General features: G+C 32.4%; 1 long non-coding RNA gene across 12 annotated transcripts; it reads left to right on the top strand.

Annotated features, from left to right (window-relative positions):
• Positions 1 to 5,856: 5,856 nt before the first annotated feature.
• LOC132626151 (uncharacterized) lies at positions 5,857 to 10,829 on the top strand. Of its 12 annotated transcripts, none has more exons than XR_009577137.1 (9): positions 5,895 to 6,175; positions 7,542 to 7,680; positions 7,797 to 8,027; positions 8,114 to 8,268; positions 8,446 to 8,524; positions 9,244 to 9,410; positions 9,559 to 9,648; positions 10,350 to 10,478; positions 10,571 to 10,829. It is a non-coding gene; the product is annotated as an uncharacterized LOC132626151 (long non-coding RNA). The 12 variants fall into 12 exon arrangements; XR_009577138.1 differs by having other exon boundaries at positions 5,902 to 6,175; positions 8,446 to 8,465; XR_009577135.1 differs by having other exon boundaries at positions 5,905 to 6,175; positions 8,114 to 8,195.
• Positions 10,830 to 11,502: the final 673 nt, after the last annotated feature.

Below are 11,502 nucleotides of genomic sequence, written 5' to 3'. Positions count from 1 at the left end.
TGAAATGTGTGGTCCAAAACAAGCCTTAGATATTTGTGTGGTTGTAAATCATCTCATAAAGTTAAATTGTTTCTAAATATAGAAAGGGGACAATCTTTTTGGGACAGACTAAAAAAGAAAGGAGGAGAATCTTTTTGGAACAGAGGGAGTAGAAGTTTAGGACCCATTTAGACAAGAAAAAAGAAAGGTATAAATTCGAAAAAAAAAACAACCTAAAATCAAATGACTGATAAAGAAAGGCTAAAATTTAAGTTAAAGACATTAGACTCTAACGTGAGCTTCTGTTAGTAGGTTTACACTTAAAGAGTTAAAAGACTTAAAGACATGAGCTTAGACATATTCTTATACGGAAAAGGTCCAAAAATACCCCTGAACTATTGAAAAAGGCTCATAAATACCCTCCTTCCACCTTTTGGTCTAAAAATACCCTTCCATCCACCTTTTAGGTCTAAAAATACCCTTAAGGTTTGTTTTTGGCTCAAATATACCCCTCAAACTAACAAGTTAAAATTAACTCTTTTAAAAAGCCAAATGGCAATTTGTAATTGGTCAATAATAAAATTCCGTAATTTAAAAAATAAATCCAAATTTTAAAAAAAAATTGCCAATAATAAAATTCCAGATTTAAAAAAAATTTCCAATAATAAAATTCCGTAATTTACATATTGTTTTTAAAAAAAATTGTGTGGAAACTTAAAAATTAAAAACTAAAAAATTTAAAAATATGAACGAAACTGTTTTTTTTTTTTTTGCATTTCGTGAATTAATCAACGAAATATGTTTTTTTTTGCATTTCGTGAATAAAAAAACGAAATAGGAAATTATAATTTTTTTTTGCATTTCGTGTATTAAAAAACGAAATAGGATAAAAAAAAATTATTTTCGTTCATATAAAAACGAAATTGGAAAATTAGACAAAATATATTTTCCAATTTTGTTTTTATATGAACAAAATTAATTTTTTTATCCTATTTCATTTTTCAATACACGAAATGCAAAAAAAAATTATAATTTCCTATTTCGTTTTTTTATTCACGAAATGCAAAAAAAAAAAAACATATTTCGTTGATTAATTCACAAAATGCAAAAAACAAAATCAGTTTTGTTCATATTTTTTAATTTTTAAATTAAATAATATATGTGTCCAATCACAAAATGCCATTTGGCTTTTTAAAAGAGTTAACTTTAACTTTGTTAGTTTGAGGGGTATATTTGAGCAAAAACAAACCTTAAGGGTATTTTTAGACCAAAAGGTGGAAGGAGGGTATTTATGAGCCTTTTTCAATAGTTCAGGGGTATTTTTGGACCTTTTCCGTTCTTAAAAATATGGGCCTGGACATATTCTTAAAAACATGGGCCTTAAACAATCATGTGAAATAAGTAGACCAAAAGTCAAATTAACGATTAAAAGGTATAAAATATTTATAATTATTTATGAAAAACTAATATTATACATATAAATAATTATAAAATTTATGTATATAATTTATCGGTTTGGTTCGGTTATTTTTTAATAGAGTCATAACCAAACCAAATATTATCGGTTTTTAAAATTTAAAACCAAATCAAACCAAACCAAATGTCGATTTTTTATTCGATTTGGTTAAATTTTCGATTTGATTTTGATTTTAATCAAAATCGTGAACAGCTCTAGAAGTATGTAGCAAAAGTCACATAAAGACTCTACATGATTGCTGATTCCTTATGGAGGCAATGGAAAGGCTAACAATCATTCACATTTACCTGGAGGCAATGGAAAGGGTAACAATCATGGAGGCAAAAAAAGTGGCACATCAATCTATGGGGAAATCTATATTTTGAGATTGTCCCCATCTTTCTTAATTCAGCATCTAAGCAATGATTCTTTAGGAATAAGTTCGCTTAGAACTATTCCATGTAATTAACGCACAGACGATGTCTTTACTTCTGTTTTTACTTCAGTTATAAAATTTCCTTCAATTAAAAAAAAAAAAAAAACAGCCTACTTGTGTTGGGATATTTGATTCAAATTCTAACGGAGCCGACATTGATATGAAGAGGAAGTCAAAAAAGAAGAAGAAGATGTCGACAATTCCCAAGTTGAAGCCAAAGTGACTTTATTCCCAATTTTTCACAAAATAAAAGATATACGGAGAAGCACTTAATCACCGTTCATGGTGAGATTATGACCGTATGATTCAGCAAATACGCACACAGACTGGCAACTTCTCATATACTCATTTAGTAGGATCCAGAAGCAATGACAAGTGTAAATAATTCAGCATATTGCTTTATTTTATTTTTGTCTTAAAGTAAAAAAAAATATTAGAATGGTTATTGACTCCAATAGGAATGCAACAATTGTATGGATAGGAGTTTAGGGAAGATTCTTTTCTTTGCTATTTATATCCATGTACAGAGAGCAAATCATATCGATAGACACAAATTACAACGAGATCTAGAGAAAAAATAATGGCTTCCTCCTTGTTTGCTTTATTCATCTCTATGTTACTGCTTGGTGGTGTCACTTGTTGTGGCCCAGAAGTTGGAAGAAAAATGCTGGTTGAAAACTTCAATATTCCATCAACTTCAACCAGTAAAGATGGAACTGGCAATTTCATGAGTGTCATTCCATCAACTCCAACCAGTAAAGATGAAACTCGCGATTTCATGAGTGTTATTCCATCAACTCAAAGTCGGAAGATTCTTCGTCACCGCCGCCTCATTGAGGCCAAAGGTAGCATCTCTCCAACTGCGCCTGGCAATTAGCTGATACCGGCATGCCACTGTTGTGCTGTTGTTAATTACTTGTTTGTATCTTTTTTCGTCTGTTTTTTTTCTTCGGTATTTGTTGAGGATGATGCAACTATGATGGGCAAATTATGTTATATAGAAGGATTTTTTTTTTAATGTATATGGTATTTACTCCGTTTCATTTGCTTGTTATTTTTCGATGTTATCTCTTAATGGTCGCTGGGTCATCAGCGGCGGAGCCATCTTGTGCTGTGCTAAAGGGTGTCAGTCTCTTCGTCGAAAAGTTATACTATTTAGCTAGATCATAATTTTAATTTTACTTATATATATATTGACTCCACTTATCTTTTGGGATTCTTCAGTTAAGTAAACGGTGGATATTGTTTCTCTTTTAAGTTAATGTAATAACTTTGCAGTTTTTTCTATAGCACATTTAATATTATTAAGAGGCTTAAATGAGTAGCTTTTAAAATAGTTCCATACTCCTCAATTATATCATCTTTAATTCATTTTAGAATTAGAGAAAAGGCAAAAAAAAAAAGGAGAGAAAAAATATAAATAAAAATGGTGACTATGAAAATGTGTCACATTATCTTGTGTATGTCAAGCTTTATATTATAGATAGATGGGACAGAATCTTCAAGATTTATAATGGGGCTACCGTTCAGTTTTTGTTAATTCCACCTCTTTGCAGGATAATGCCATGACTAATAGTTGTAGGGCACCCGATGATCATTCTTATACTTTTGAATTTCAACGTTTAGTTCAAAATAAATAATTATTTATATAATTAAGAAAGCATTGCTTATTATTTTCAACATAATAATTATTTGAATGGGTACTTCCTTCATTTATTTTTACTCGACATATATTAATTTGGAACTCCGCTTAAGAAAATATTTATTAGAGGTATATTTTACTAAATTAATCTAATTAATTATGTTTTGAAAATCTAATTTTGATTAATAATACTTTATGTAGTTTGTTAATGATAAGGGAAATATTAGAAGAAAAGAAATCTCTCTTGATGTGTTAAAATGAACAAGTAAAAATTTTTTATTTTTAATATAAGGAACCAGTAAAAAGAAACGAAGGTAATACCATCTAATTGAAAATAATTTAATGAAAATATTTCTTACTTTTTATAGGTGAGTGATTTCTAGAAGGATGAGCCCATAAAACACCATATAATATTAATCGAAAGAAATCTACTCTTTCCGTCTCAATTTCTATGATATAGTTTGGATTTTGAGAGTCAAATTTCTTTATTTTGCTAGTGAAGCCGGACATACACTCTTTAAGTTTTTTGAAAAATAATTTACATATTTATAAACTACATAAAAAGTACTATAAGTCACAATAATTAACAATTTAAAATATTTAAAGAGCATACAACTTAATCGCAAAAATAGCAGAGTGATTTCATCATTGGTATTCTTTCCGGTATCTACGCATTTCACCACTCCACCAAAAATTTCCTTTGCCCCTACAGTACTCCAGTTTGGTAGTTTCGATCGCATGTCCAGCAGTGGCGGATTCAGGATTTTCACTCAGGGGGTTTGAAAAAACAACAAAAGCTAAATATAAAAAATCTAAAGACAATTTTGAATACCCTAGACCGCTTGAATTAACCTTTTACATTTGTTCAGAGTGTTCAAAAGTTAATATATACATACATACGAAAAATTTATTTTATATATACACTGTAATTTTTTTCTAAGATGTTCGGATGAACACCTTCACGACCATGTAAATCCGCCCCTAATGTCCAGGGTTGAGTCCTGAGATTTGACTCTCACAAAATGAAATGTATTTATAAATTGGGAGAGAGAGTAATATTTCATGGCAAATACGATTTGTTGAATCTTCGCACTAGCACCGGCCATGATCCGTTATCAGCAAAAAAAGGAAAAGACGAATACGTCTCCAACCTTCCATGAATAAAAAATATTTTGTTGAGTGATAATTAAAAAAAAAATGTGGTCTTCCAAATTGAGAGAAAGATTGGAGATTTGAATTGCAAAGTATAAATGAATGAATTAATGCGTGGCAAACTTGTGGTTTCTGTTTGACCAAGAGACATAGTGACCGACGTGGTGGATTCGCACTTACATGTGCAGGGTGAATCGTGCATGTATGCAGAAAGTTATATGAGGATCATTTAGAGCCCGTTTGGATTGGCTTATAAGTTGGCTTATAAGCTGTTTTCAGCTTTTTTGAGTGTTTGGCTGGCCAGCTTAAAGTCATTTTATGCTTAAAATAAGCTCAAAAAAATAATTGGACCCATTTGACTTAGTTTATCTAAAGCAGCTTATAAGCTGAAAACAACTTATAAGCCAAAAAAAATAAGTTGGACTACCCCAACTTATTTTTTTCAGCTTATAAGCTGCAAACAGCTTTAAGCTGTAAGCCAATCCAAACGAGCTCTTACTCTTTTTTATTTTTATAAAGATCTCTTTTAACTAATTTACTATACCTGTGCCCCTATATTACGTGTCCAAGTGTACTCTCATACCATATGTATTAAATTTAATTCCACTAAATAAAACTTGCAAATCACTTTGACCATTTAGATTTAATACTCTTTTTAATATCAGCCTAATATATTCTTTCTCCTGTATAAGAAGTGAGAGTGAGCTGCTCAAGCAGCCACCACTTCGTTGACATGCCAGCTTCCTACGAGGGTAATTTTGGAACTTCAAAATATGCATGCCTTAAATTGTTGTACCTGATGCAGTATCACTTATTCACGCTGGTATTAATTTGCTGATAAACTGGGTCCACTTCTGTTTTGATGCCACGCGCTGGCTTGGCAATATTCGAAATTCTGCATCATGCCCATGCGGGTCCCGCGTTGATGTCTCAATTTGACTTTTCTCTCTCTGTTTGTTTTACTTTTGGCTTCTCTTTTCCTTTTACTTTTGGCCTCTCTTTTCCTTTTCTGTTTTCTTTTTGTTAATGTTAAAGTACACGTATGTACTAAATTTGTATTTCCATCGCAGGCTTTTCAGATTACTTCTAACAGCGTTTAAATTGCTGTGGAATTAGCAGATACAAAATGAATTAACAGTGATTTTTTATGTTTTTATACTGATTTTCCAGTGAAGAATATCAAATATATTTATTATACTACTTAAAATCCTTTCCAATTTGGTGAAATAAAGGATAATATTATATTGCTTTACATTGATTTCTACTTGTACTATTTTTTTTTTTTAAAACATGACCAGTGAAGTGTCCCACTGGTTTATTTTATTAATAATATCTCAATTGAGATAAGTCCAACAAAAACTAAAGTTAAGCAATAAAAGGAAAGAAAGGTCCAGAAGAATAAAAGATGAAATAGGAAAGTAAAGTTCAGGTGACGATCTCTCTTCTTCAAATATTGAGCTTCACGGACCATGATCGCTATGGATTTGTCATCATTTTTCATTGATCGAAGGTGCCTTTTCTTGGAATCTTGATTTTTGTTCTTTTCCTCTGCTTTCCTGCATTGATTTGGTGACCTTTTGCTTGATTTCGTCTTCCCCATTGCTCTCTTTGCTGGTTAATTATTTTCTTTTGATGTGAACTTGCTTCCATATGCTGTTGTTCTGAGTTTTTTGTCATTGCTGCTTGTATCCATTTTGTATGATGTCTGTATTTTTTTTATTTATTTTTTTTGAGTCTCGTTTCAGAGTGTTTTGCATTTGGTAGCTCAATATCAATGATTCAATAGGTTGAGCATCATACGACGCTAATACCACACACCGAATCACTTTTATTGAACTGATCCAAGTGCAAATTACTCTCTTGTAACCCACTTGTATGATGGTACAAGCTATTTGTATTATTGAAAAGTCTTGGGTTCTTGTTTTCTCTTGCAAATGTAGTCCTTGTTTCACTTGCCACCAAATCTCCTTTTCTACTATGACTCGGCACTGGATCATTTTCCTCCAAATATATGTCCCTCTTTTTCACTGAACAGTCACTGCATGTTCTTTTTTAAGGTATTTGTTACTCATATACATCCTCCATAATGATTGTTTGGTCCTAAAATTCCACCAAAGTTTTGAGAACAAGGCCTTAGATACATCTTGAAATCCATTCCACCTTCCTCCTGAGGATAACATAAAGCTGCCCAAGTCACCCAATGTTTGCTGGAATTACCCACTGAATTGCTCCAAAAGAATTTAGCAAATGAGCCCTTGAACGACCAAGGGCACTTCCGTAATTGTAACTGTGATAAGACCCACTGATAATGGTACACCTGTGGGCCTATCACGTGGTATTGCCAAAATTGCTTCTTGCCTCTCTCATTTGACTCACTCATACAGGGGCAAAATGGTAACTAGAATACTAGATATTTATTTCCAAACACACTCCAAGCTTCTAGAACGATCTGCCATGTGAACTCCGGCAATAGCTATCTGAAATCAAACCATCGCCTCCTAGCTCTATCAGAAAAACCCAACAACTGATTCATCCACCACTGACCACCGTCCACCGAATCACCACCCAGTAATCACCCATCTCAATCATATCTTTGAAACGGAGCTTCTTCCATTAATTTTGCCTTTTGCTTGTAATACTAATATTTGTGGGTTGCAACTGGATTCCACCTTTTCACACTCCTCCCCGATTTTCCCATTGACCTTTCTTCTTTTGTTGGCCTCTGTTCTTATCTTCTTTTTCAATTCTGTATCTTTGTTCGCTCTATGTTTAGGCTCGCCTTCTTACGATCACATCTGTGTTTCCGCCCTCTCACCACCTGCTTTTGGAAAGCATTTGTTTTATTCCCATGTTCCTATTGGATTTACCGATTGCAGGTGAGCTTTGGTCTTGTAATTGTTGGTTGTTGCCACTTATGCTACATAAGAAAAAGTAGTTCCAAAGACCAAAGGAGCAGAAGAGGCTTCATATAGCAAAAACGAAGTGCCGGATAATTGATATGTATTTCTACTGCAGGTACCTCCAAGTTTTATGTTTCAAGTGTATACTGTCAGTGTAATTTAACATGTTATAAACTTGTGTGATTATGAGAAGCTTAGACAGTACTCATCTAATAAGAAAATTTCCTTCAGGCAAGGAAAATTATTGTCAGCCTACTAAAGACACTCATAAAGGAGAGGAGCTTTCAAGCAAACTCAACACAATATGCTTGGTTACCTGATGAATGAAGAAGCAAATAGGTACAAAATTAACAAATGATGAGATGATTGATATAATCATAACCATTTTGTACTCTTTCCACTACTTCTGTGATGGCTGTCGAATATCTTCATGATCATCCAAAAGTTCTTGAAGAACAAAGAGTGAGTCCAAAGTCAGAGAGTGGTTAAATAACTACATTGCTGTTTGAATCATTCGTAATTTATAACCTTGATTTGTAATTCTGCAGAAAGAACACATGGCAATTAGAGAAAAGAAAAAGCATGAGGATCCTATTGATTACAACGATTACAAGGCGATGCGGTTCACACGTGCGATAAGTTCTATGTTATTTTGCTTCCTTGTGTACACTGACAGTACATTTATTTTTCTTCACAGAATCAGGTGACTAAAAGATACCAAAAAGAGTAAATTAGATATTTTATTAACACGTTAAAATTACGTTGAGTAAAAATTTATTACTACATTATTAGTCTATATGAGATAAATCATTAATTTAGATGGAACAGTTTGTCAACTGCAAGGTCAGCATACTGAATCTATATATTTTTGCTGGTGCAGTTGATTTTAGAGACCTCCAGGTAAGCAACAATAGTAAATAGGGTTATGATAAAAACCACTCAAGATTTTGAAATAAATGGTAAGTAAGTTGGGGGAAAATCTCATGCATATTTTGTTTAAATTTTATGCACAGTCAATGTAAAGATTATTTTTCTACTATCATGTTATCCAAAGAATACCTTAAAAATAAAGCAGCAGTTAACTTATTATAACAGGTAAAGGTAAAGATGACCTGATGTTATAAATTTTTTTACACTTCACATATATATAACTTAAACTTATTGTATATTTGTATGCTTTGAGTGATTGCTGTAATTATGGGCATCAGATGCAGGGACAATATATTTCTCATTTAGACTCATTAAAATCTTTAATATAATAATAGATGTATACTATATGATATTGAGAAATTTGTATGTGTATAAGCTTGCTGAACTATTTCATTATTTTGTCGGAGAATTTACCTCCGAGACTTTATAGTGGTGTTCCTGCAACCTATTAGTACTTTTGTTCTAATAGGATGATTTCTGGTATGAATGAGTGTGATTTTGGCGATTATGCCTTTGGTAGTCCGCAAAATGTTTCACACACATGCAATGATGCCATATCTGAAGCAAATAACATTGTTTGTGAATATTTAAATAATTATGACGTGGTTTTTAATGCGTGTTATCTATAGTGGAACAATAGCGATTTAGGGAAATGGTAATTTTTTCCATTTACTCAACTTCTTAAATTTGTGTTTCTGCTAGAAGTGAATGGTATTTTCCCCTGAGCAATATACTAACATGAATGTAGGTGTTGATGTGTATTTGAGCTAAGAAAGGCACTTATTTTAACCTTCCAAAGGTTCAGAAAGCCGCCAGTCATGCATATAGCCAACTGCCTTATAACCATCTGGATGTTCAGAAAGCCGCCACTCATGCATATAGCCAACTTGCTTATAGCTGGATGATGTGCAGCGTGTAAGTCTGCTTTATATCGAAGTCCACATCGAACCATAAACACACATAATAACTAAGTAAACCTATGATGTATTATCATTTAACTAGAAAATTGAAACCTGCAATGAACATGCAGGTTATAACTGATGAAGTGTTACTTCTGTGGCAGTGTTCTGAATTACTGTGATGCAGATAGGAAGATTCATATTCTTACATTACTAGAACGACTTCAGAACCACATTCTTATTTCAATTTTCAGGTAAAGATTCTAAATTCGACAACAATCCATAATTTTGTTCATATTTTAGTACCAAAGTCAATAGTCTTAATACAATTGATCTGCAATTATCTGTTTTATTATTTATATAGTGCTACCCTTCTCCATCTCCTGTATAATTGCATGTCACACACCCTCCTGCACCACCAATCTTCATTTGCTTTTTCTCAAGCATAGTTCACTTCCCATTCTTTTGAGCAGTTATACACAGAGGAAGCTTCAATGAAGAAGCATAGACGTTAAGTAAAGCTATGTGCTTGCCTACTTGTGCGTCTTTTTAAGTTTAGTGCCTAATGGATATCTCTAACTTTTAATCTGTCTGAAAGAATCTGAAGTAGTAAAAAGATGGAGTTTTGTCATAGAAACGTGATGTTAAGACTAAAAAAATGAAGCATTAAAACGCCATCTTCTAAGCCTATGAGATTTGAAAGTTTCAGATTATCCCTTATAGCTTTTCCACTGCATATGGCATGAATTACTTTATACATTAGATTACTGTCATGTTTAGATAGGGTAAGAACAAGAGGCTGACAAATTGATAAAAAAACACTTTCTTTATATCTCTAAACCTCTTTTGTCTAATGCTGATCTATCAATTGGAGTGACTAATAGAACCCTGTGGTTTTTTCATTTACTTTCAACATCTACATTCCTAACCAAAGCTAGCATCATTTTGTTATCAGGTTTTGCCAACAAATTTTTGGAGCACATCTTTTTGCCAATGCACTGTCAAGCTATTATCTTTTTGCCACAAGACTGCCTTTTTGAAAAGCTACATTACAACCATATGTGACGCCCCATGCTTTAAAAAGGTACATGACACAGCTAGCTGAACTGCATTACTACTACACTCTACATCCATTACTTGAAAACTTGCACTAATTTTAACAACAAATTTCTACAGGTATTTTGTCAACCATGGCGTCGCACAACTACAACATGCATGACTGGTACTAAGAAAATACTTTTTCTATAAATATGTGGTATAAATGATGTATATATGACAGTGCAATCATCAATGTAATAGACAAATGTATATATGCATAAACAGTGCAAACTTATTTTAGTTGTCTTATACTATCTTACCTCATTACTTACGATAATCTTCTTACTGTTGGATATTTTAAATCATCCCTGAATATTGTGAAAGTGAACGATTTTTACGTTGGTTTTGGGAAGAGCAATATCTGTAAAATTGATCAAAGATTTGCTTGAGCTTCTCATTTCTTTGAAAGATATCTTAAACCCACTAGACAAGGTTGTGTGAAGAACCTTGGTTGGTGAGTTTGGCCTGTAATATTATATTTATCTAACTATCATTTCTCATTAAATGGTTACCTTTATATTTATTCACTTTCATCTTCTAAGATATCGTGTATGCTTTTATAGGTAGTTGAATTATGTTAAAAATTTCTATTTAGATATCGTATTATGCATCACTGATGCATTAGTAAACCCCTAGGTATTCTCTTTTTCAGGATTTATTGTTATTTACAATATTGCTCGCGCTGCGCACGGACCCAACATTTAAAAATGTGATACTAATTAATGTGGCTACCCTCTACTTGCACAGTTTCATTCACCTAAGATGTGACTTAAATCCTAAATGGCAATAACTACTTGAAAATTAACCATAATAACACTACCTAATATAAAATACATATACTAACTATTCAATACATAAATTTTTACAATTGTACGCAATTACATATATATAAATACATTATAATCCAAAGTATTAGGTCCGTGCACAGCACGGGCATACACCCTCTAGTATTAATATTATTTTATTTTTTCTACTATTTAGAAGAGTGAGTTTTACTCAAAACTCACTCT

Source organism: Lycium barbarum, chromosome 2 (genome assembly GCF_019175385.1).
Source record: "Lycium barbarum isolate Lr01 chromosome 2, ASM1917538v2, whole genome shotgun sequence".
Classification (NCBI taxonomy): Eukaryota; Viridiplantae; Streptophyta; class Magnoliopsida; order Solanales; family Solanaceae; genus Lycium; species Lycium barbarum.
The sequence above is the reverse complement of the archived record's forward strand: the minus strand, read 5'-3'. Positions and strand labels throughout refer to the sequence as shown.